Here is a 23005-nt window from a genome sequence, read left to right as displayed (position 1 = left end):
ACAGTGATAGGTTAATGTCTGTCAGCGCAGGAGTCACAACAGGAATCTCGTTTATTGAGGAAATCACTCAGCTTTTATGTAGGGTGGAGGCTAGGTGGGAACCAATTAGTTTAAAGGTCAGCAAGTCGGGGGGAGGTTCATGCAGGTGAGAGTCCCATAGGACTATATGGAAAGCATGAGCTGATCACGTTTGCGGAACTGTTGTTAATCAATCCCTGACGGTGGTCCGATTTATCATCATTAACTATTGAAACTGCCTTTGAGGCCTTGATCTAGCTCACTCGCCAGGGAGTAAGGAGTCAGCCTGAGTTAGTTAACGTGTCATTAGTACCAACACATCCCCCTTTTTTGTTTTACATTAAGGGTGTGTCTGTCTTAGGTTGCCCCTGGGAGGGTCTTACCCATAATGGAACATCACCCTAGCAGTTTGGGGTTCTGCCTTACTCAAAGGTGTGCCTGTCTTAGGTTGTCCTCCTCTGAGAATCTTACTCGTCATTGACTACCACCTTAGCACTTCAGGCAGGCCACTCAGGAGCAGGGTTTAAAGGAGAGACACTTAGACCCCAGTGTCCTGATACGAGTGATCCATGATCCTATAGAGCTCCCAATCATCATTATGAAAGGCGGTATAATGCTGTCAGACCACCATGAGCTGCACAGACTTAGCCTAGCTTTTCAGGAAATGGATAAGCTTATTGATTATGCAAGACCCAAAGGTGAACACAAGGATAATGGTGATTAGTGGTCCCCTAAGCAGGAGGAGGTAGGGGAGCCACCTGTGTAACCCAGTCCAGAGGAAATTAGAGTGGAGCTTGCTCCTATAACATTCCAGATCTTTTTGTAGGTTTTTGATTTTATCTTGTATAATTCCAGAGCAGTTGGCGTAGAAGCAGCACTCTTGGCCAAGGAACAGCAAAGCCCTCCTTCCTTCGCTGTTGCAGGACGACAGTGGCCAAGGAATCAAGTTGAGCCTGTAGATCTAAGATGGTAGGGCTGCAAAGTGCAATGTTAGGAGCTCTGTGTAGCTCTCAAGGAAGTCCACTGTCCAAAGTCATGAGGTCAGAGACCCTAATCTTAATCACTGTTGTCCCATTTTGCTACTGCACATCACGCTCTTTCTTTTTAAATGTCATTTTTAAGAAGTTTACATATATTGACTCCTGAGTCTATATGAACATTAGTTAACACAATTTAACATTATATCTAAAACTTGAATTAAAGAAAGGCTGAAAGAGCTTTTAACTTTCCTTTTGTGTGGCAAAAGTGGCAAAATGCTTTCATGCTTAACCTTTAAACAAATCAGGCTCTCAACTTTTAGAAATACATTTAACAAATTTTACATATACCCTATTGATGATGGGTCCCATATACTACATTAAATGATAGGTTTACCATTACAGACAAGTTTAATTTGAAGAATAGCAGCTTGATAAATTCTCTGCTTTAAAGGCTTGTATACCTGGAAAATATGAACACATTTAATATACAAAGAATAATGTTTTTAAGTATGTTACTCCATGGAATAACTTTATAAATTAATCAGATGTCTCTAACAAACACATTTGAGTAATCCCATACATGTTGACTCTAATTCACTCATCTTATTGTAAAAAAACCAAGATATCAGACAAGTGTAAAAAAACCAAGATATCAGACAAGTGTACCAACAGTATTTGCCATCTTTTTCCTGTGGAAGAAAAGTCCTAGGAAAATTGATGTTAGACATTTTATCAACATTTAATGAGTTTGACCACCTAGATACTTGTAATTTTTTTTGTGTGTGTGTGTGCTGGGGATCGAACCCAGGGTTTCATGCTTCACAGGCAAGCACTGAGCTTGCCAACTGAGCTATCTCTCCAGCCCTTTGTGAGTTAATTTTAAAGACATTTTGCTTCTATTAGTTTACCCAATTTAAATTGAACCTTTTAAATCACATGAATTAAAAGTATTTGGATCCATTTTTAAATTTTAATTTTTGGAGCGCTCAGTTTTGATACAGACAAAACATGACATCAGACAGCACGACATACAAATAACAAAATCAAAGGCCTTTATAGGTGAATCTCCATTGCAATGTAACAGATGTTCAAAAACTCTAGTTGAATAAAAAAATAGAACTGATCAAAAAAGTCATGAGCTCAAAAAAAATGTAGAATTCAAAAAAACAAGAGTCCTGGAAAAATGATACGCCATTAGGCTGTTAATTACTTTAGTAAAGCACCATAAAATTTACTTTTGCTGGAGTTCAGGTAAGAATCGTTTTGCCTTTTTTTTTTTTTTTCCTTTGGTTTGAGACCATCTCTCCTACTGAGTCTTCTGGCTTCCTCCATTTACATTTCAAGATAAGCCTTGACTGAGATCTGGATCTGAAAGGGGCTAAAATATTCTAGCAGAAACTTGATGCTTAGGGCATTTTAACCCTTTTTCCTGGTTAGTAATCAATTCAGGTTTGGATGCAGAAAATTGTGAAACAACCTCCCACTACTTGTGGGGAATGGGGCTGCTATATCATACTCCTTACTAGGGCATGCCACTGATGGTTGGGCTGGTTACTCCCTCCACACTGGCATATGTGGGACCTCATGGCAGGAGGACTAGGTGGGCTGGGCCAGGGAATGGAAGCAGAAATAGCTGAGTCTAAATTGGAGGAGGAGGAGGGATTAAGAGGGGGGAGAAGAAGAAGGCATTTGAGTTTGCAGGAAGAGCATAGAAGCGCAAGAAAGAAGAGACTTGAAGATAAGGAATCCCTTTCCCTCTGCCCGCTCACTCACGGAAGCTGTGTGCCAATATCTTTGGTAGCCACAATCCACCTCTCCATGGAGTGAACTTTGATCCCTGCACAGGCCAATTTGTGATCAGTAGTCATTCCTTCCCAAACTAACATTTTAACATTTACTGGGAAGGCCATAAAGGGAGGGGGGAGGTTAGAGTCAGTGAGTTCTTGCCCACTATCACAAAATGGCCACCGGGAAGATTTCCCACCATCCAAAGGCAGTGGCTCTTTGGGGGGAACCTTGGAGCCCCCTTTGGGAGGTCCTGGAGAGAAGCAGGCCTTAAGGGCAGATAATGTAGGGCAGACTCCCAATGGGGACCCTCCCCTAAACTGATTTCCCTCTTCCTAACAAGTTGTTCTACACGATCCCATGTGGACCAGTCAAACAAGTTTGCTTCAGGCAGTCAAGGGGCTGCCTTAGTGAGGGCCTTCCAGGTCTGAACCGCATGGCTATCTGAGAGTTCCAATCCTCTACTTCTAAGGAGAATCCTAAAGGAGTCAAGGGAGGGGTCAGACTTGGAATTGGACTATCCCATATCTTATGGAAGTACACTCACCCAGAGTCCGATTGGCCTGTTGGTGACTTTGTCGTTCCTCACATGGGGCACCAGTTGTTGCTCCCTGTCGGGCAACAAGGTCCGATGTACCTCCTCAGGACCCACCTGAGGAGAATATGGGGCTGAGCAGGATGATGAGTGTCGGCGGCAAAGGAAACACACCAGAGCCGGGAGGTCTGTCAGCGCAGGAGTCACAGCAGGAATCTCATTTATTGAGGAAATCACACAGCTTTTATGTAGGGTGGAGGCTAGGCGGGAACCAATCAGCTTAAAGGTCATCAAGGCAGGGGGGTGGCAGTTCACGCAGGTGAGAGTCCCATAGGACTATATGGCAAGCACGAGCTGATCACGTTTGCGGAACTGTTGTTAACCAATCCCTGACAGTGGTCCGATTTATCATCATTAACTATTGAAACTGCCTTTGAGGACTTGATCTAGCTCACTCGCCAGGGAGTAAGGAGTCAGCCTGAGTTAGTTGACGTGTCATTAGTACCAACAGGTTAACAGTTTTTACATATGCTGATTTGCAGATTTCCATAAAAAATAGAACCCCTGGTGACTAGAGTCCAAATGTTTACTTAAAGCTCACACAACACAGTTGAATTGTGCCAAAGTGTTTTTGTAATTTATCCTGGAGGAAGAAGTGTTAGTGTTTAATAACATTGTTATATTTCTCTTTTTTCATAGCAATTGATTCATTTTATGTATTCTCAATGCAAAGTGTTCCTAATAGAGAAAATTTAGGAGCTAGATGATTTTTCATTAAAATATATATTGATTTTATCTGGAATTCTGATTAAAGTAATTCTTTAAAGAAACTTGAAGAAGTTTCTCTCCACTGTCTGGTTAGTTATCTTCTGATGATAAATTTATAGATTTTGAAATAAATTCAGCCCCTAATCATAAATGCAACTTCTAGATAAACATGGCTAATTGAATATATCTATTTTTACTCTTGAAAATGTACTGAAACAAAAGTTAAGAAATGAAAAAGAGACAAACTCTAAGAGGACAAAAAGAATATGAGAAGATAACATAATTTTGGAAACTGGAATATTGATGAATGAATGGTAACTTGGTAAAGAAAATTGAACAACACCCTGTGCACCTGCCTTGTGTTTGCCATTCCTGGCTAGTTGGGACAGTGAATATCAGCCATTGGCTCTGTAGATACTGTTGTTTCCCAGGCAGGTAGTCAGAATGAACTCAATAGGGAGCTAGAGCTCTATTAGGATGAGCTTATTGTAGTATGGATTTGTAGACTTTTGACCTGGTCAAAACTGGAGGTCATCAATGAAATATACTACATAAATATGTATATTATAAATTGTTTGATTATAGAAATAGGATGGCAGTGTCTGAGGAAGAACTTCAGTGTCTGTTAATTTAGCAAGTGTTAACTGTGGAAAGGTAACATCTGGAGCTGAAATGCTTTTTTGTTTGTGTGAAGGTAGGGGTGGGGTGGGGTGGGGTTGGGGGTTGCTGGGGCCTTGTACATGTGAGTCAAGTTTTTTACCACTGAGTTTCATCCCCAGCCTGGAACTGCACAGTCCAGTGTGGTAGTCATAGCCAAATGTAGCCTTTTTTTTTTTTTTTTTTTTTTTAAACTAAGATCTCTTGCTTTCTTTTGAGTTACTGAGGATTGAACCCAGGGCCTTGTGCATGCTGGGCATGTGCTCTACTATTGAGCTACATCCCCAGCCTCCAAATGTGACTCTCAGTGTTTGAAGTGTTGCTAGTCTGAGCCAAGGTGCAATTAATTAGTTATTGAGATACAAAGTAAGTATAAGACTTACCCTGAATATAAGATATAGTGTAAAAAAAAGAATCTGTTTTGTAATTAATCTGGAGGAAGAAGGGTTAGTGTTTAATAACACATCTTACAGGTACTATTTAGAAAGAAGGAACTCTAAATGGAGATGTCTTCCCTATGCTGTGGTAACTCTCAATAGCTCCTTAAGTACTGCAGTGTATACATTGGGCAAACTATGGAACTAATAGCATTGTGAGTCATGAGTCTGTTGGTGGAATAAAAGGAATTGCCTAAAGTTATCAGTAGACCTCTTTCTAAAATTTGTAATCTTGAGTGTTATCCATCCATCATAACTCTTGGTACAGCTCCTTCCCTGAATTAATATAACCTGCTTTCTATACCTGGTTGCCAAATGCCAGAAGAGAAAACTATAACAGCTGAGTCCACTGAGAATACCAGAGTCATGGTTGCCAACCCAAGCTGAGATTCTTAAGCTATCTAGCGATTTTTCTGTGTTTCTAATCACCTTTTTGACCAAGTTTTCATTGTGGCTATTTAAAACCTTCTTTTCTCTTCATAAGATTTCTTTGTTCTCAGCAGATGATCTTACTTCCTACTTCACTAAGAAAATGCTGCAGAGGGCATCAGAGAAGAATGCTCGTAACTTTCAGCTAACCATATCCAGTCTTGGCTCCACTCAGTCATCTCTTCCTTTATTTCTCATTTCTTTCTTTCTTTCTATCTTTCTTTTTTTTTTAGTTGTTGATGGATCTTTATTTTATTTATTTCTATGCAGTGCTGAGAATTGAACCCAGGGCTTTGCACACCCTAGGTAAGCACTCTACCCCTGAGCCCCAGCCCCCATTCCTTTACTTCTGTTCAGCACTAGGCAGTGATTTTCTCCTGACTGAGGCTAATCTGTTTCTGTGTTCTGAATCTTATTCCCCTCTGCTTCCTTATAGGCCTCTCTTGGGTTCTTCAGTTTCTTTCTCCTTCCATATTGACTTCATCCCAACAATACTTAAGTATGCATTTACCTTTGCCATCTTAAAAAAATTATCCTTTGGCCCCTCTTTCTTTTATACCATTATGAATTCATCTCTTTAATAATTAAGCTTCTTGAAGAAATTCTCTACTATTTGTTTCCACATCATCTTCATTTACCTCTTAATTCACTACAGTAATGCTTCCACCCTGGACACTGCTTTTGCCAACTCGCTAAAAACTTATATGTATATGATTCAAGGGAACCAGTTTTCAGTCTTCATTACATTTAATTTCTATATAGCATTTGATACTTGTAGTCATTTTGTCTTCCATTAAACAGCCCCCAACACACACATTTTTGTGATACTCTTCTGCTTTTTCTTTTTAGTCTCCTTCATGACTATTACTTTTTTGTTTACCTATTAAATATTGGTAGTCTTTATGACTCCTTGCCAGAAGTGTTTTCTTACTTTACGCTCCTCTGTTCACTCTCATGTTTTCTCATGTTGCTCTAAGTCTGTATCTTCAGCCCTAACCTCTAGCCCAATTCATGTCTGCCTGCTGCAGATATCACAGATGTATCTATTCCTTGTACTTTACTTTCTATCTCAGTGAATAACAAAGTCTGTCAACTCCTGAGTCCAAGCAGGAAACCAGGGTCATTTACATTCCTTCTACCTTGGTCCTTCCTCAGTGCTCACTGTCAGTTAAGATCAGTTCATTTCATCACTTAACAGCTCTTAATTCTATTTACTTGTCTAATTTCAAGTACAAAATGTCACTATAATTTTTTACCTAATCTATTCCAATAACCTTCCAATTGCCCCTTCCCAAGCTGTGTTCCTGCATATGAACTCTGTGGTAGCTAGTTTCCAAATATGGCCCCCAGTGAACTACCTCTCCCAGGAGTTATACCCTGTGTCCTCTTCTCCCATACCGAACCCGTGCTGACCCTTCCATGGATTTTCAAGGATTACAATGTAGCAGGAGTGATGCTGTGTTAGTTCTGGGTCTCAGGCCATCTGTGGAAGTTATCCACAGATGCATGATAACTTTGTACCTAAGTGCCTCCTGAGTACTGCTACCTACTGGAGGAACTCTCCGAAAGACATGCCTGAAACTAAGTAGACAGAGAAAAGCCCAGGCATCTCAGTATCGCAAGTGAAGCCAGTCTTCTAGATGTTCCTCGCAAGCTGCCACACGCATCATCGAGCCATCCTAGATGTTTCATACCAAAATTCACCTCCCTCTTCAATGACTTCAGCCCCAGTCAGCATCACATGCAGCTATAGAACTGTCTAATGAAACCCAGTCCATCCACAGACTAATGAGAGATAACAGAATCATGTTTGTTTTAAACTAAACTTTGTGGTGGTTTATTTCACATAGATAGACCCAAAGAAAACATCTCTCTGTTCTTCTTACTATTCCAATCTCATCTCTGGCAATTCACCTTTCACACTTTAAGCCCTATCTTCACTCAACTGCTTGAAGTTCCCTAAATGTACTCTGTGCTTATTTTTTAATGGAAACAGGAGTAGATAATTATTTCAAGAGCTTGTTGCTCTTTACTGTTAGAAATATTTTCTTTTTAAACTCATTACCCCCTCACACACCAAATTCTTGCTCAACTTTTTGGATCTGTGCTTAGACATTACTAAAATCCCAGGTAGCTAAGGTAATTGCATTGCTTATAGTACTCCAATAGTAGCAAGCACACTTACTGGCAGAATAATGGTTGATACAGAGCTAGGCACTATGGTCTTTTGCAAGTAAATTCTCTTTTAGTTCTTTCATCTGTAAAATAAAATAATAATTACCTCATAAGTTTTTTGGGAAGTATGAAAGAGTATTCAGAATGTATTAGCTATTATCCATGTTACACATTATCATAAGTATCTGTTCATCACATATTCCTGAATCCAGCAAAGTGTCTGGCACAAAATAAGTGCTAAAATGTCAGTGAATGACTGAATGGATGAATGAATTTAGATCTTTTTTAAAAATATTTTTTAGTTGTTAATGGACCTTTATTTTACTTATTTATATAAGTAAATATTTATATGTGGTGCTGAGAATTGAACCCAGTATCTCATACATGCTAGGCAAGTGCTCTATCACTGAGCCACAAACTCCAGCCCAAATTTAGATCTTTTTTTCTTTCTTTCTTTCTTTTTTTTTTTTTTTTTTTTTTTTCTTCACTGAGGATTGAAGCAAGGGGCACTCACCACTGAGATGTAACCCTAGCCCTTTTTGTTATTTTGAGACAGAGTCTTGCTAAGTTACCTAGACTGGCCTCAAACTTACAGTCTTCCCTTCTTAACCTTCCTATGTAACTTGGGATTATAGGCATACACCAGATCATTTGAGAATTTTATATAGGTCTCATTAAAAACCTATTTTCAAGCCTAAGTGAAAACATACACATTTCCCTTTTCAACCATTTTTATGTGTAGACTTCCATGGCATTAGTTGCATTCACAATGTTGTATAGCCATCACCACTATTGTGAAAGTTTTCATGACTCCAAACAGAATCTGTTTCATTGAACAATAAATTCTAATTTCCCCTCTTCTGGAAGAGATCTAGTCTCTTAACCTCTAATCTATATTCTGTCTCTATGATTCACCTATTTTAGATTCTCAAAGAAGTGGAATCACACAAAATTTGTCCTTTTGTGTATGGCTTATTTTACTTAGCCCAGTGTTTTCAAGGTTTGTGCATTTTGCAGTGTTCATCAAGATCTCCTTCAAAGCTAAATATTAAGGTGTCATGTGTATAGCACATTTCATTTATTCATTCATCCCCTGTTGGACACCTGGGTTATTTCTACCTTTTTGTCTGCTGAGTGATACTGCTATTAACATAGGTATACAGACCCTTGTTTGAATTCCTGCTTTCCTTTTTGGGGGGTTATTTTCCAAGATGGAATTTCTGTATCATATGGTAGTTCTATTTTTAATTTTTCAAAGGCACCACCATATTATTTTCCAAGGCAACTGTGCAGTTCTACAATGTAGTTGTACAGTTAGCAATGTACAAGTGGAGAAGTGTTACAACTTCTCCACATCCTTGTTGACGAAATTTTATCTTTTTATTTTATGTTTAATAGCCATCTTAATGGGTACAAAGTGATATTTCATTGTGGTTCTGATTTGCATCTCTCTACTGATTAGTGATGTTGAGCATTTTTTCATGTCCTTGGTCATTTGTATATTTTCTTGGAGAAATGTCTATTTAAGTCTTGTACCCATTTTTATTTTCATTTTTCAAAGACATAGCTCTCTTTAAGAGGATAGAGAGAGAATGGGAACAATCTCAAGAAAGATGTCTTTTGGGTAAAATAGGTAATACTCTTTCAAGGGAGAATGTAGGCTATGGAGAGAGAGAGAGAGAGACAGATAGACAGACCTTGTGTCCATTTTTAAAATCAGGTTATTTATTGTTATTGTTGAATTATAGGAATCTTTTTTTGTATTCTGGATATGAAGTCCTGATCAGATATATGATTCATTAATATTTTTTCCATTCTAAGGATTGCCCTTTCATTCTGCTGATAGTGTCCTCTGATGTACAAATGTTTTGCATTTTGATGGAATCCATTTTAAATATTTTTTCTTTCATTACCTGTGCTTTGGTTCATGCAAGAAATCATTGCCAAATTCAGTATCATGAATATTTCTCTGTTTTTTTTCCATAAAAGTTTCATGGTTTTAGTATGTTTAGGTCTTTGACCCATTTTGTGATAATTTTTGTATATAAGGTAAGGGTCTATCTTCCTCATTTAGCATGTGGATATCCAGCTTTTCCACTACTATTTGTTAAAAAAGATTGTCCTTTCCTATTAAGTTGTTTTGTTAAAAATCATTTGACCAATACTTGAGGGCTCACTATCTTTTGCCTTGGTCTATAGTTTGTCTTGATGCCAGTAACACACTATTTTAATTACTTGTAGTTTTTCTTTTTTAAAAAATTTTATCAGATATTTGTTATTGACAAATTAATATTTATAACGTATTTTTAGTGTACACGATGTTTTGATTTTTATATGCATTGTGGAGTGATGTAACGACTTATTTTATTGTGTACTAGTTTCTTTTGGATGCTTTCAAAGTGCATTTTCTATTGTGTTGACTTTAGCATTGGGATTCTTTAGTTTCTCAAGCAGCACATTTTTTTTTTATATTGGGGATCTAAATTAGGGGTGCTTTACCCCTGAGCTACATTCCCAGTCCTTTGTATTTTTTGAGACAGGGTCTTGCTAAGTTGCTGAGGCTGGCCTTGAACTTGCGACCCAGACTCCCAAATGGCTGGGATTACCAACATGCGCCACCATGCCTCGCTAAAAATGAAAAAAAATTTAATTGACACATAATTCTACATGTTTATGGGGTACAGTGTGATAGTTTGATGCATGCATACAATGTATAATTATCAAATGAAAGTAGTTAGTGTTGGGAGTCTTCAGACTACTCTCTTTAGTTCTTGTAGCTTTTAAGATAATCTTATTGTATCTATTTAAGGTATTTTTAGGGCTTTGTAGTAAGTTTTGAAATTGGAATATATGGATTCTCCAACTTTTTTTTCTTTTTCAAGATTGTTTTTGCTTTTCTTATTTTAGTTTTATATGAATTTTAAGATTTATTTTTCTATTTCTTAAACAACATGTTATTGAGATTTTGCATTGACTTTGTATCTCTCTTTGGTATGTTATCTTAACAATATCAAGTTTTGTAATCCACAAACATAGACTATCATTCCATTTATCTGTCTCTAATTTCCTTTTAGCAATATTTTATAATTTTAGTGTATAAGTCTTATGCTTAGTAGTGTTTACTGCTAAGTATTTATTTACATTTTTTTATTTTTAAAAAAATTATTTTTTTATTGGCATATTATAATTACACACAATGTGGAATTCATTATGTCATGTTTGTACATGCATAATTTGATCAATGTCATTTCCTAGTACCTTCCCTTGGGGTTCTAGTGGTAAACTGTCCCTGGGTTCAATTCTTAGTTAATTGCCCGCCAACAAGTAATTATGTTATGACTTGATAGTCTGAGGCAGGTGGATCATGAGTTCAAGAGAAACCTGGGAAACTTAGTGAGTCCCCTGTCTTGAAATTTTTAAAAAGATAAATAGGGTTGAGGATCTTGCTCATTGTTGGAGTATCCTTGGGTTCAATCCCCATTTATAGGAAAAATAAAAATTATGAAAAAATACAAACAACATTTGCCATCTTAAAGTGTACAGTGAAGTGTAGTTGATTCACATCTCCAGTACACTTTCCCTCTTGCTGTACTTCCCTTCTCCAGCCATGGCAACCACCCTTCTACTTTCTAAGAATTTAATCTAGGACTTTATATTTGTGAAATCATAAACAATATCAGTCTTTTGTGGCTAACTTATTTCACTTAGTATAATGTCTTCAAGTTTGATCTATGTTGTAGCATGTCTCAGAATTTTTTTCTTTGTAAAGCTGAATAATATTTCATTATATATATATATTCTATTTTAACTTTTCATTTGCAAATGGACACTTGAACTCCTTTCTCCTTTTGTCTGTTGTGATTAATCCTGTCCTGAACATGAGTGTATTAGGTTGTTTGGACTGCCATAACAAAATACCATGATTGGGTGACTTAAACAACAGTAATTTATTTTTTCACTGCACTAAAGGATCAGCAGGGGAACTTTCTGCTGACATCTTTCTCTGTGACTTACAGATGACTATTTTCTCACTTTGTCATCTTTTCTTTGTATGTGCACATCTCTGGTATCTTCCTTTTCTTATAAGGACACCAATCATATTACTTTAGGTTCTACCTCATTTAATCTTAATTATCTTTTGAAATGCATTGTCTCCCCAAATAGTCATATTCTGAGGTATACTGCTGGTTGGGACTTGCACATTTGGAATTGGGAGGGTTGTGCAATTCAGCCTATAGCAACAGATATCTGTTAGAGACCCTGATTTTAATTAATTTGTGTATAAACCCAGAAATGGAATTGCTGAATCATATGATAATTTAGTTTTTAATTTTTTGAGGAACCACACTATACAGTTTACACTAATAGCTATAGCATTCATTGTATATTCTCATCAACAGTGTGCAAGTGTTCCAGTTTCTCTACATAGTCTCTAAAACTTATTTCTTGTTTGTTTTTTTAAATAATGGCCATTCTAGTAGATGTATATTATTCTTTTTTGATGCCATTGTAAATGAAACCATTTTCTTAATTTCATTTGTAGGTTGTTCATTGCTAATATATAAAAACAAAACTGATTTTTTTGCATATTTATAATGTATCCTACAACTTTGCTGAGTTTGTTTAGTCATTCTAACAGATTATATGTGGACACTTTAGGGTTTTCTATCTAGAAGAGTCACAGTCATCTATGAACAGAGTGGTGATACTTCTTTTTTTCTCATTTGAATTCCTTTTATTATTTTTCTTCCCTAATTGTCTGGCTAGTATGATATTGAACAAAAGTGGCAAAAGTGTGCATGCTTGACTTGTTCCTGAACTTTGGGGAAATCCAGACTGTTTTTAAAATCTTTTATATATGGAGTATGATTTTTTATATTTGGGAGGATATATTTCTCATTAACTTGGTTTGAATATGGAAACACAAGAGCTTATTAAGCACAAGAAGGAAAAGTAAGGGTTGAAAAGAGGGAAACAAAGCTGATAGGTAGGTATGGGAGAACATCAGGCTTGATGAGATGTTGAAACAGAAGGGTCAGGGACAGCCTAGAGTCACCCCACCACTAGGAGGCAGTCCCTAGCTGTCTCAGGGCTCAACCTGAAAGTGTGAGCAGGAGTCCACACGTTATTAGCAACTGTAATGGGTGTGCAAAGAATATGGCAGGTATTTTTTGTTGTTTTTCACATGAAGTGAAAAATGCAAAGTGTAGTTTATAAAAGTTTCCTGTTTGTTTGGCATCATTGATATGGGGTACATGTAATTTATTATCCACACTCTAAGAGTGAAAGAGGATGCTATTAATGATCCTTCCTGAAAAAAAAGTGTAAACTGAGAAAAACTGGGATATGGGTTATCCTATTCATAAGAGTTCTTAAATGGCATAAATGGCAACTGCAGTTAGTATTTAAAATTGGGATGGTATATGGATTGATTTCTGCTGAGTTAACTGCTAAAACAATCTAGAGTGAGTTCATAAGATGGAGAAACTTAATGTAAATAGCTTCAGTTTACACATGACCATATATAAAGAAGGAGAGTGTTCTGAAGAATGTAGAGATCTCTGTAGCTATTACCTCTGTTATTGCAAACTGCATCTGTGCTCTAAACTGGACTGCTCTTTAGGCAATTTCTTTATTAGATTGAGTCAGAGTAATTCTTACAGTGATGCAACTTTCTGTGATGATTGATGATGGGTTTATAGCTCATTTGTGCTTACTGTTATTATCTGAAAGTTTATAATAGCATCTATGAGTCAATTGACTCACTAATACATGATGGGATCCATTTTCTCGATGAGTACGTCTTTCTGTTGTGTTCTTCAGGGAGAGCTATATATGTTACTTACACAGAGTGCTGTGATATTTGATATCAACCTAAAAGTTTAGGAAATTGTCACGTTAGTAAACTTTCATGACTCCGTGGTGGTCCATACATTTCTTAAATCTTATTAAATAATCAGCTATTGTTTTATCTTCTACCACCCACCTGGCAAGAAAAAAACTTTCCATAATTTTATCATTTGGATATAAATTAACATTCATTTTCTTTGGCTGCTTTGCGGGCTCTTCTGGTCTTCTGACCTGTGGGTGTTGCCCAAGGCTTTGTCTTCCACTCCTTACTTCTCTCTGTTCATTCTCTCCATGAGCTAATGCATTCTGGTGAGAAATTCAGCTGTTATTTTAAAGCTCTCTATTCCAATTGATCATCTCAATTTCATCAGATCTAAAACTTAACTAGTTTTCATGTCAGATTCCTCTTCCCAACTACCTGAGGTCATTTATATATATATATATATATATTTCCATACTTATGTCCATCCTATGTGTTACTATCAGTCTTCTTGTCTTCACTCTTTTCTGTAGGAGTCTACAGGGGTTTCATTTTGTTGATTGTTTTAAATTCAGGCTCCTGTGCCTTCTACAGCTTTTCATCATTTAGTTTCACCATCTCTCTCTCACTGGTACCTCCAGTTATCTAACCTTATCTTTCTCCCTCAAGCTTTAGTAGTTAGACCAGTTGCCTCTGTGTCATGGTGAACACACCTTGCTGTAGTAAATTGCTGATACTATCCTATTAATTCCGGAAGAGACTAAGACCACTGCCTAACTATAACTTTTTCCCACAAATGCTTAGATAGTAACTATATGGCTTTTAGTTTTCCTCACTACTCTTTAAGTTCTGTGAAGGCAGATGTATATATATATATATACAGTATAATATATATTATACTTGAACAAAAAAGGTATTATATATATATTAAAAGGTATTATATTTATATATATAAAATACCTTTTTTTGTTCAACTATAATCAAATACTAGACACATAATAAGGCTTGTTGATAAATTATTTTATTCTAAACTTATCGTATTTTCCAATCTGGACCTTAACCATGCCATTTTAAAAATACATTTTTAGTTGTAAATGGACACAATACCTTCATTTTATTTGTTTATGTTTATGTAGTGCTTGAGGGTCAAACCCAGTGCCTCACATGTGCTAGGCAAGTGCTCTACCACTGAGTCACAACCCCAGTCTAATCATACCATTTTCATGGTTTAATTTATTCATATTTTTGGTCAATCTTAAGTTGTACTAATTCACATCCTCAATTTTAGGAAACGAAAGCTTATAAAACAGTGGTTCTCAGTCTCATTGAACTGATTACCTCTCTTTTCAAAATAAATACCTTATTACATCTACTTTATTTGTCCTGAAAAAATTTATAGACAATATAACCATTTATGCATATAATACAAAAAGACAATGCCTGAATTTATATTAATATATGAAAGATGCTGACTTAATAAATGTTAGACATTTCAAGAAGAAGATGCTTAGGTGTGACTATACTGAAAATCTCTGAAGAAATCAGATGGTTATACTTGTACACAAAATCACTGTGAAATAGGCAACTATGTATGCCAAGGAGCTGAGGTGTGTGTTTTACTGAAAAGTATCTTGTTCTTTTTTTTTTTTTTTTTTTTTTTTGGTACTGGGTATTGAATTCAGGTACACTTGACCACTGAGTCACATCCCCAACACTATTTTGTATTTAATTTTGAGACAGGGTCTCACTGAGTTGCTTAGCATCTCACTGCTGCTGAGGCTAGCTTTGAATTCTCAATCCTCCTGCCTTAGCCTCCTGAGCTGTTGGGATTACAGGTGTGAACCACTACACCTGGCTGAAAAGTATCTTAAGTGGTGTTTTTTGGTGGTGTGATTTTCTCAACTCTTGACACAATTCAAAACTTTGCATTCCTGGAAAAATTCACATATCAGTACTATGCAACACTATATTGTTTATTTTATATGTAATATGGTAATATTTTATATGTAATAGGCTCACATAGTTGTAAATAAGTTTTTCCCTTACATGACTACATATCAGAAATTGAAAGTGACAGGGACAAGTCTTTGTTCTATGTAACTGTTCTACTTCCTATATACTTGCTTCCTGTCCACTTAATATCAGTAGCACCCCAATAATTATAATAACTATTAATTTCTCCACCAAATTTCCAAAATAATTAAAATATATTTAAATTTACACAAATTAAAAAATATTTTTCTTAGGAGATGCTCTTCCATGGAGAATAATGTTAAAACTGATTTTGATTTTCAAATTGTCATTTACCAGCTTTTGATATGTTAACAGAGTACCTATGGAGGGAACATTCTAAAGCCAATGTAAAATAAATTCCCCTCTGAACTGCTTGAGTTTTTATAGCCTTTTAATGTGTCAATGGGTATTGACAACCTACTAGGGAAAAATGCAGATTTTCTCCAACTACTCCATTGTGGAGTCCTTTGGAGATTGTTGAATTCAGTTGTTTGAAAAATAATAGCCCCTCTATACATATTAGACTCTGTGGGTTGCACTTTGAAGATGAAGACAACAAAGTCTATAATGTGCTTCTTTGATAGTAGGATCTAGGCAGCCTGTGGGCAACTGGAGAACTTTTCAAGTTGCATATGTCTTCCTACTTATAAAGACTTCCATTCCACAAGACTGTTATGGAACAATTCAATCCTGAACTTTGAAATCTAATGAACCTAGGAAAAAGTAAGGAGAACTATTATTGCACGACTGCATTTGATATCAATGTAGAAATGACAGGATGATGGTGTGGTCAAAATTGGTGAAATAGCTCAGCACTGGATCTCCTATGACCTTAACCCTGGTGTGGATAGCTAAAAATTTCCTTTTGTTAATATTATTAACATTTTCATAAAAGGATTACATGTAGATTGGAGGAGACAGCATTCAATGTATGCTACTTCTCTTAAGATACCAAATTAATTGTAGAAATAAGTCATATTCTTTAGAGAAATCTTAAGCAAAATTGAAGATCAGATGGAAAAATCAAAGAGAATGAAATGCACAAAAGAACACAAATTACATGGAAACCCTTACTTCTTGCTATTTCAGGATCAACAAAGAGGAGCCTAAGGTTTGAGTTATCCTAAATATAATTGTCACCACTGTCTTGAGGTAAGATACTCCTATCAGGAAAGAAAACACAGATTTATTTAATTAAACGATTCATTGCTTCTCTCACTGTTTAAAAGAGTTGGGGGGCTCCAGATGTGGCTCAGTGGTAGAGTACCTGGCATGTGTGAAGGGTAGGGTTCAATCATCAGCACCACAAAAACAAAAAGAGTTGGGGCATCTCTGTTTTCTTAAGGGAAAAAAGCAGTACATAAGCCCAATGGGAAACAACATGGTGATAGGAAAAGGCCCAGGGTGTTAAGGAATCTTCCTGATTCTGACTGGTTAGGACCAGAACTGGAGATGAAGACCTGGCAGGATGCCCCATCAGGCTAGATGACCCAGATCCCTCTCTCCTACACCAAAGCAGGAATTTCCTTATTACCCTTGGATTCAAGATGAAAGTGGTCTCAGTCAGAGTGGTCAGTTTATGATCACACATGGCTCCTGAAACATTGCCTAACAAAGCAGTCTTTGCTCCTCCCTTAGTAATAGAAATTTTCCATTTAAGGAAAATTATTTGCCTGTGTTTGCCAGCATATGAAGTAAATGGCAAATTACTGATATTTAGTTGCTACCTGTAAGATTGGAAGAAAAATTTTCCAAGAAAAGAGAGGAAGAAGACAAATTACTTGTATCATGTATCACTTACAAAGGCAAGTATATAACATTCATTTACAATGTAGTCTGTCCCAGGTTAATTAGCTAATGTATAAAAGGAGAAGAAAGAAGTAAATGCTAGTTACCATAGGAATTCCTGCATCTCTATAAAACTCAAAGACTTACCATTAAAACATAATCGATGATCTTAGAGTATTTCTTTGATTTTTTTTTTTTTTTTTTTTTTTTTTTTTTTGGTGGTACTGGGGATTGAACCCAGGGCCTTGTGCTTGTAAAGCAAGCACTCTACCAACTGAGCTATCTCCCCAGCCCCTATTTCTTTGAATATTGATAAAGATGTATTCACTTCCACATAAAAAAGACTATTTTCCCCCCTTCCATAGAAAAATTCCAATAAAGTGATAACTCTGAGGTTTGGGATCTTGTTTGGGTTGTTTTATATTTTTGAGAGTGTTAGTGAATGATAATGTTTATATTGGCCATGTTCATATTATGTATAGAGAGCCGCCTATCTTGGAAAATTTACTCTTAAAGCCCTTTAAAATGAAAGCATCAAATTAAAAATGTGTGGAAGGGCTGGGGAGATAACTCAGTTGGTAGAGTGCTTGCCTTGTAAGCATAAGGCCCTGGGTTCAATCCCCAGCACCGCAAAAAATAAAAAAGTGTGTGGAAATGTATATGTATCTGTGTGTGTGCACATGTATGTGTGTGTGTGTGTGTGTGTGTGTGTATACACATATCCTTTAATACAATGCTAATATAGATATCTCAACCCAAGTACCTTAACTATGAAACTATAAATTAAAAATCATTCTTACTTGAACTAGTGTGACACCTTTCTTTTTCCTCTTCGTGTCCCTTTGAGTTACTGGGACTGAATTTTTAAGGATGAAGGACCACATGGGAAGTACTCTGAGACTGCCAGGTAGTGGATCTAACATTTATTAAATGTCCATATGTTCACTGAAAGAGATTCTTTACATTTAATTTACTTAATGATATGAATTTAGATATTTTTATTCTTTCACACATTATAAAAATTGAAGTTAGGAGAAGTTAATTTTTTCAAGATCATTGAACTATTTAGTAGTTGTGCTTAGATTTATGATTAAAATATTAATTTGATACAAAATCAGTTATTTTGCTATTTTACATAATCTAAAAAGCAGTGTTAATGCAAATTATTTCTACTATTCAAAGAAACAATGTTTTATAATTGGGATGGTCATTTTATAAAGGTGACTATATATATATCCCCATTCCCAAGTAGGGGATTATTAATAACCAAAGAGCAGAGAGCTTTACTTGGAATGATAAACATGGGTTGGAGACTCTCTACAGCAGTCACTGACCATTTGACAGGGAGTTGACTATTAGGCCACAGGTGATGGCAAGAAAGGAACTGTTTGCATCACTGTTAGGCTAATATTCTAAAGTCAAAACGGATCATAAAAGGACTATCATGGGCTGGGTTGTGGCTCAGTGGTAGAGCACTTGCTAGCATATGTGAGGCACTGGGTTCAATCCTCAGCACTACATAAAAATAAATAAAGGTATTGTGTCCATCTACAACTAAAAAAAATATTTAAAAAAAGGACTAATCATGTAACTTCTTGTCTAAAAATCCGATGTTCCAGCATTCTGTTTCATTCATTGTAACGTCCAAGTTTTATGGTAACCTACAAAACCCTCCATAATCCCTTACCTAGCTCTTCCCCTGTTATCTTTCTTACTTCCTCTTCCACAGTTTTTTGGGTATTTTTTGTTTGTTTTTTAAATCTCATTACTTGCTCCAGCCACTCTGGCATTCTTGCTAGTTCTTGAATACGTTAGGTGTATTTCGCCTCAGGCCCACTGCATTAGCTACTCTTCTGTCTGGACTGGTCCTCCTCTAGGTATCCAGGGGCTTCACTTTCTTTTCTACTTCAAGTCCTTGTTGTGAAGTCTTCTTATCAGTGAGGCCATCCTGACAACCCTACTTAAAACCATATCCCTTCAGATGTTCTCTTACCTTGCTGTATTTTTTTTCCATAGCACTTATCACCTTTCAACATAATGAATAATTTGTTTGTAAAAATATTATCTGCTCACTTCCTGCCCACTAGAATGCAAACTCCATATAGATTTTTATCTGTTTTATTTATCTGTGCAACTCCAGTACTTAGAATAGTGCCTGGCACATAGTAAGTGCTAATAAGTATTTGTCAAATGAATGAATGAGCACTTCCTCATCCTTTCAGAGGTTTTCTGACATCTATAGCAAGTAGATAGAAGAATCTCTCAGCATATTATCTTTGGATGATATTCCTGATAGATAGTGGCTGGACCCTAGTTTATTGGAGAGACAGTATACTCAGTACATTTTGTATAGTGTAACTTCTTTATGGCAATTCTTAAATTTACAGATATTAAAGTTAAGCTATGATTTTCCTAGTTCATATATATTAAATTTTTCTTGAAAAATTTTTTTCATTTTGGATATTTTAAGATATAAAATGACAAATCTTATAGTAATCCACATTTACCCATCATACAGCTTTAACCATTATCCACCCATGGTTAACCATACCTTTTTTTTTACTCATAACCCCCTCCTCAAAATATTTTTGAAGCAAAATGCTGTAATAGAAAGACAACACATTATTTAATCTGTAAATTATCTGAAAGTTTTTTGATAGAGTTGAATATTGTTAAAACTCTTAATATTAAAGCTTATGATTTATTTCAAAATCTGATTGAATCCCTGCTGAAGCAAGTCACTCTAATTCTAGAATTTTACTAAATTTTTATTTTCATCTAAGATCTGAATCAAATTTCTGATTTGCATTTAATTTGAAATTGACTTCTTCCCTTTGGTTACATGGCTCAATGTATTTAAAAATCTCCCCTAGAAGATACCTGTTTTTCATGTAAATGGATGTTCATATAAAGTGATTAGATATTTAAAAAGAAAAAAAAATGTTTTAGAAGTGTGGGATTATGGGTAATATTTAATTTTTCCAAATTTGGACTATTTTACTATTACACGAAACATTTCATGATGACTTCTAGTGACTGAAGAACTAGATAAAACACTGTTCAGAGCAAATGAGCTGTGATTTTTGTCAGAAAGGCCATCACTTGTTTTTGAAGCCTAAATTTTCTGTGTACTGCAGGGTTACTTCAGGCAGTCTGAAAGCATGACCAAAGTCAGTGTTCAATTCCCTGAAAATTTTCAAATCTGTGAATATTTTTTTGTTAGATTGAAGGGGGGGGAACAATTAATTTGTGTTACTATCACAATTAGTGCATTATTAATATAAATTGTTTTAAAATTAAAATTCCTTAAATATATATTATGTGTAAATTTTAATCTCATTAGACTATCAAACAGTCTTAATAATTTTTTTACCTTACCATCCTGTTAATACATTGTGGCCATTTGCTGTTAAAATTATAGACTATATCAGTATCCCTTTTTTTTTTTTTTTTTTTTTGTTTTTAAGAGACAAGGTCTCACTATGTTGTCAAAGTTGGCCTTGATTTCCTGGGTTCAGAGGATTTTCCTGCCTCAGCCTCCTGAACAGTTGGGGCTATAGTTGCCTGCCACTAAGCCCAGCTTAAGGCCTATTCTGCTTAGAGATATTCAAAAGTTTAAGTGCTGACTAGGAAATTTTAAAATATTATCTTTAAAAGATTTTCTTGACAGACAAATCAGCATCTCTGCCAGTTTTTGCATCATTATTTTTGGCAGGATAATTAGCTGTAATGCCAAGATTCAGATATATGGTAGTTGGAGTTATAGATGATCCAAAAATTCATTCTCAAACTGTGATATCTCACATACCCATAGGAAGTAGGGTGTGGACACAAATAACTAGGTGTATATGTGGTTTTAAAACTACCCATAGATACGAGTAGTTTTAAGAAAGAGATGAGAGAGTTTTTGAACTGTTATAACTGATTATTTCAAGTTAACAAATATTCAAAACCTCAGCATTCAGTCAGGCTTTTGGTAGTACATTATGATAATGATAGATATGTAATTAATGCTCAGCATTTCTTCAGGGGAAAAACGTACCTTTGGACAATTTCTGACATATATGTCCTTTACTCATGTGGAGTAATGGAAGTTATAAGAGAAAGGTTAATTGATAAAATTTCTTAGGAGGTGTGGTAAGGCCATCTTGAATAGCAGTGCATAAGGATGCTGGGCAAAGTGGGAGGGGCTGAAATTGTGTGCTTTATCTGCTAAGCTTGTGTCCTGGTGTGGAGATTGTGTACCTAGATGGGGCACCCTTCTCTTATACAGTGTAGCAGCATGAGCTATCAGACCAGTGGGCAGAGGTGAGTTCCAGAGGCCAGAAGTGATTCCTACAATACAAGTACCAAAGTAGAAAGGAAAATCTAAAAGGTGATATTTGTTCAATGTTTTATTCAAGGTAGGAAGATACTGACTTTTCATTAAAAAAATTGCATGACCTTTATGTTTTCTGTAAAAGATTTTACTTCGTGCACAGAACATAGCTTAACATCTTAACATATCATATATGTAACAAATATATATAACATATAACTATATGTAGCATAAAAACATTTAAAAATTCATTGTTTTCCTGTTACTTAAAACTAGGTGGCATTATTTATTCATACTCATGAAGGATAGAAATAGTGGCCTATATTGATCTTTACTCCTCTCTGCATTTCCAGAGTCATATTCTACAGTTTCTTTTCTTTCTTTTTTTTTTTTTTGTGTGTTGTAGCTTCAGAGAGGTTATTCTCATTTGTTTATTGTTTTTTCTATTTTTAAAAAATATTTTTTGTTGTAGATGGACATGATACCTTTATTTTGTTTATTTTTATGTAGTGCTGAGGATTGAACCCAGTGCCTCGCCAGGCAAGTGCTCTACCACTAAGCCACAAACCCAGCCCCATTTTTTCTATTCTTCAGAGACCGAGCTTGTTTCTCCTTTAGGACTTTGCTTTTCCCTCTGTTTAGAATGTTCTCCTCCATCCTCTACCTTATTTTTGCATGGTCTGTTCCTTTTTATTTATGAGGTCTTTCATATCTCAGTGGAGCTTTCCTTTACTACTTTCCAGCTATATTAGCAGCCTCTTCAGCCCCAGTCTTCTCTATCATATCACCCTGGGTGTTTTGTTGTTGTTTGTTTGATTATAGTACTGGGGATAAAACCCAGAGCTTTACTTTTGCTAGACAAGCACTCTACCACTGAGCTACATCCCCAGCTCTTTTTTTTTTTTTTTTCTGAGACAAAAATCCCACCCTAAGTGGCCCAGGCTGGTCTTGAACTTGTGACCCTTCTGAGTAGTTGGAATCACAGGTATGTGTTACTATGCCTGGACTCACCTTATTATTATTATTATTATTATTATTATTATTAAATTTTTTTTAGTTGTCAATGGATTTTTTATTTTTAATTATTTATATCTGGTGCTGAGTATTGAACCCAGGACCTCACACATGTCTGAGAAGCGTTCTACCACTGAATCACAACTTCAGCCTCTCACCTTATTATCTTTTTAAATAGTATTTATTACTTATGTTTTCACTTATAGGTTTAGTGTCAGCTCCTCCTGGAATGTAAATCCCATGAGAGTAATCTTATCT

At 35.9% G+C, this 23005-nt stretch overlaps 1 non-coding gene across 1 annotated transcript; it reads right to left on the bottom strand.

The window, feature by feature from the left end:
* Positions 1-17631: 17631 nt before the first annotated feature.
* Positions 17632-17704, bottom strand: Trnav-uac (transfer RNA valine (anticodon UAC)). Its single transcript has one exon. It is a non-coding gene; the product is annotated as a tRNA-Val (tRNA).
* Between the last annotated feature and the right edge of the window lie 5301 nt (positions 17705-23005).

This window comes from Sciurus carolinensis, chromosome 13 (genome assembly GCF_902686445.1).
Source record: "Sciurus carolinensis chromosome 13, mSciCar1.2, whole genome shotgun sequence".
NCBI classification, from domain to species: Eukaryota; Metazoa; Chordata; class Mammalia; order Rodentia; family Sciuridae; genus Sciurus; species Sciurus carolinensis.
The sequence above is the reverse complement of the archived record's forward strand: the minus strand, read 5'-3'. Positions and strand labels throughout refer to the sequence as shown.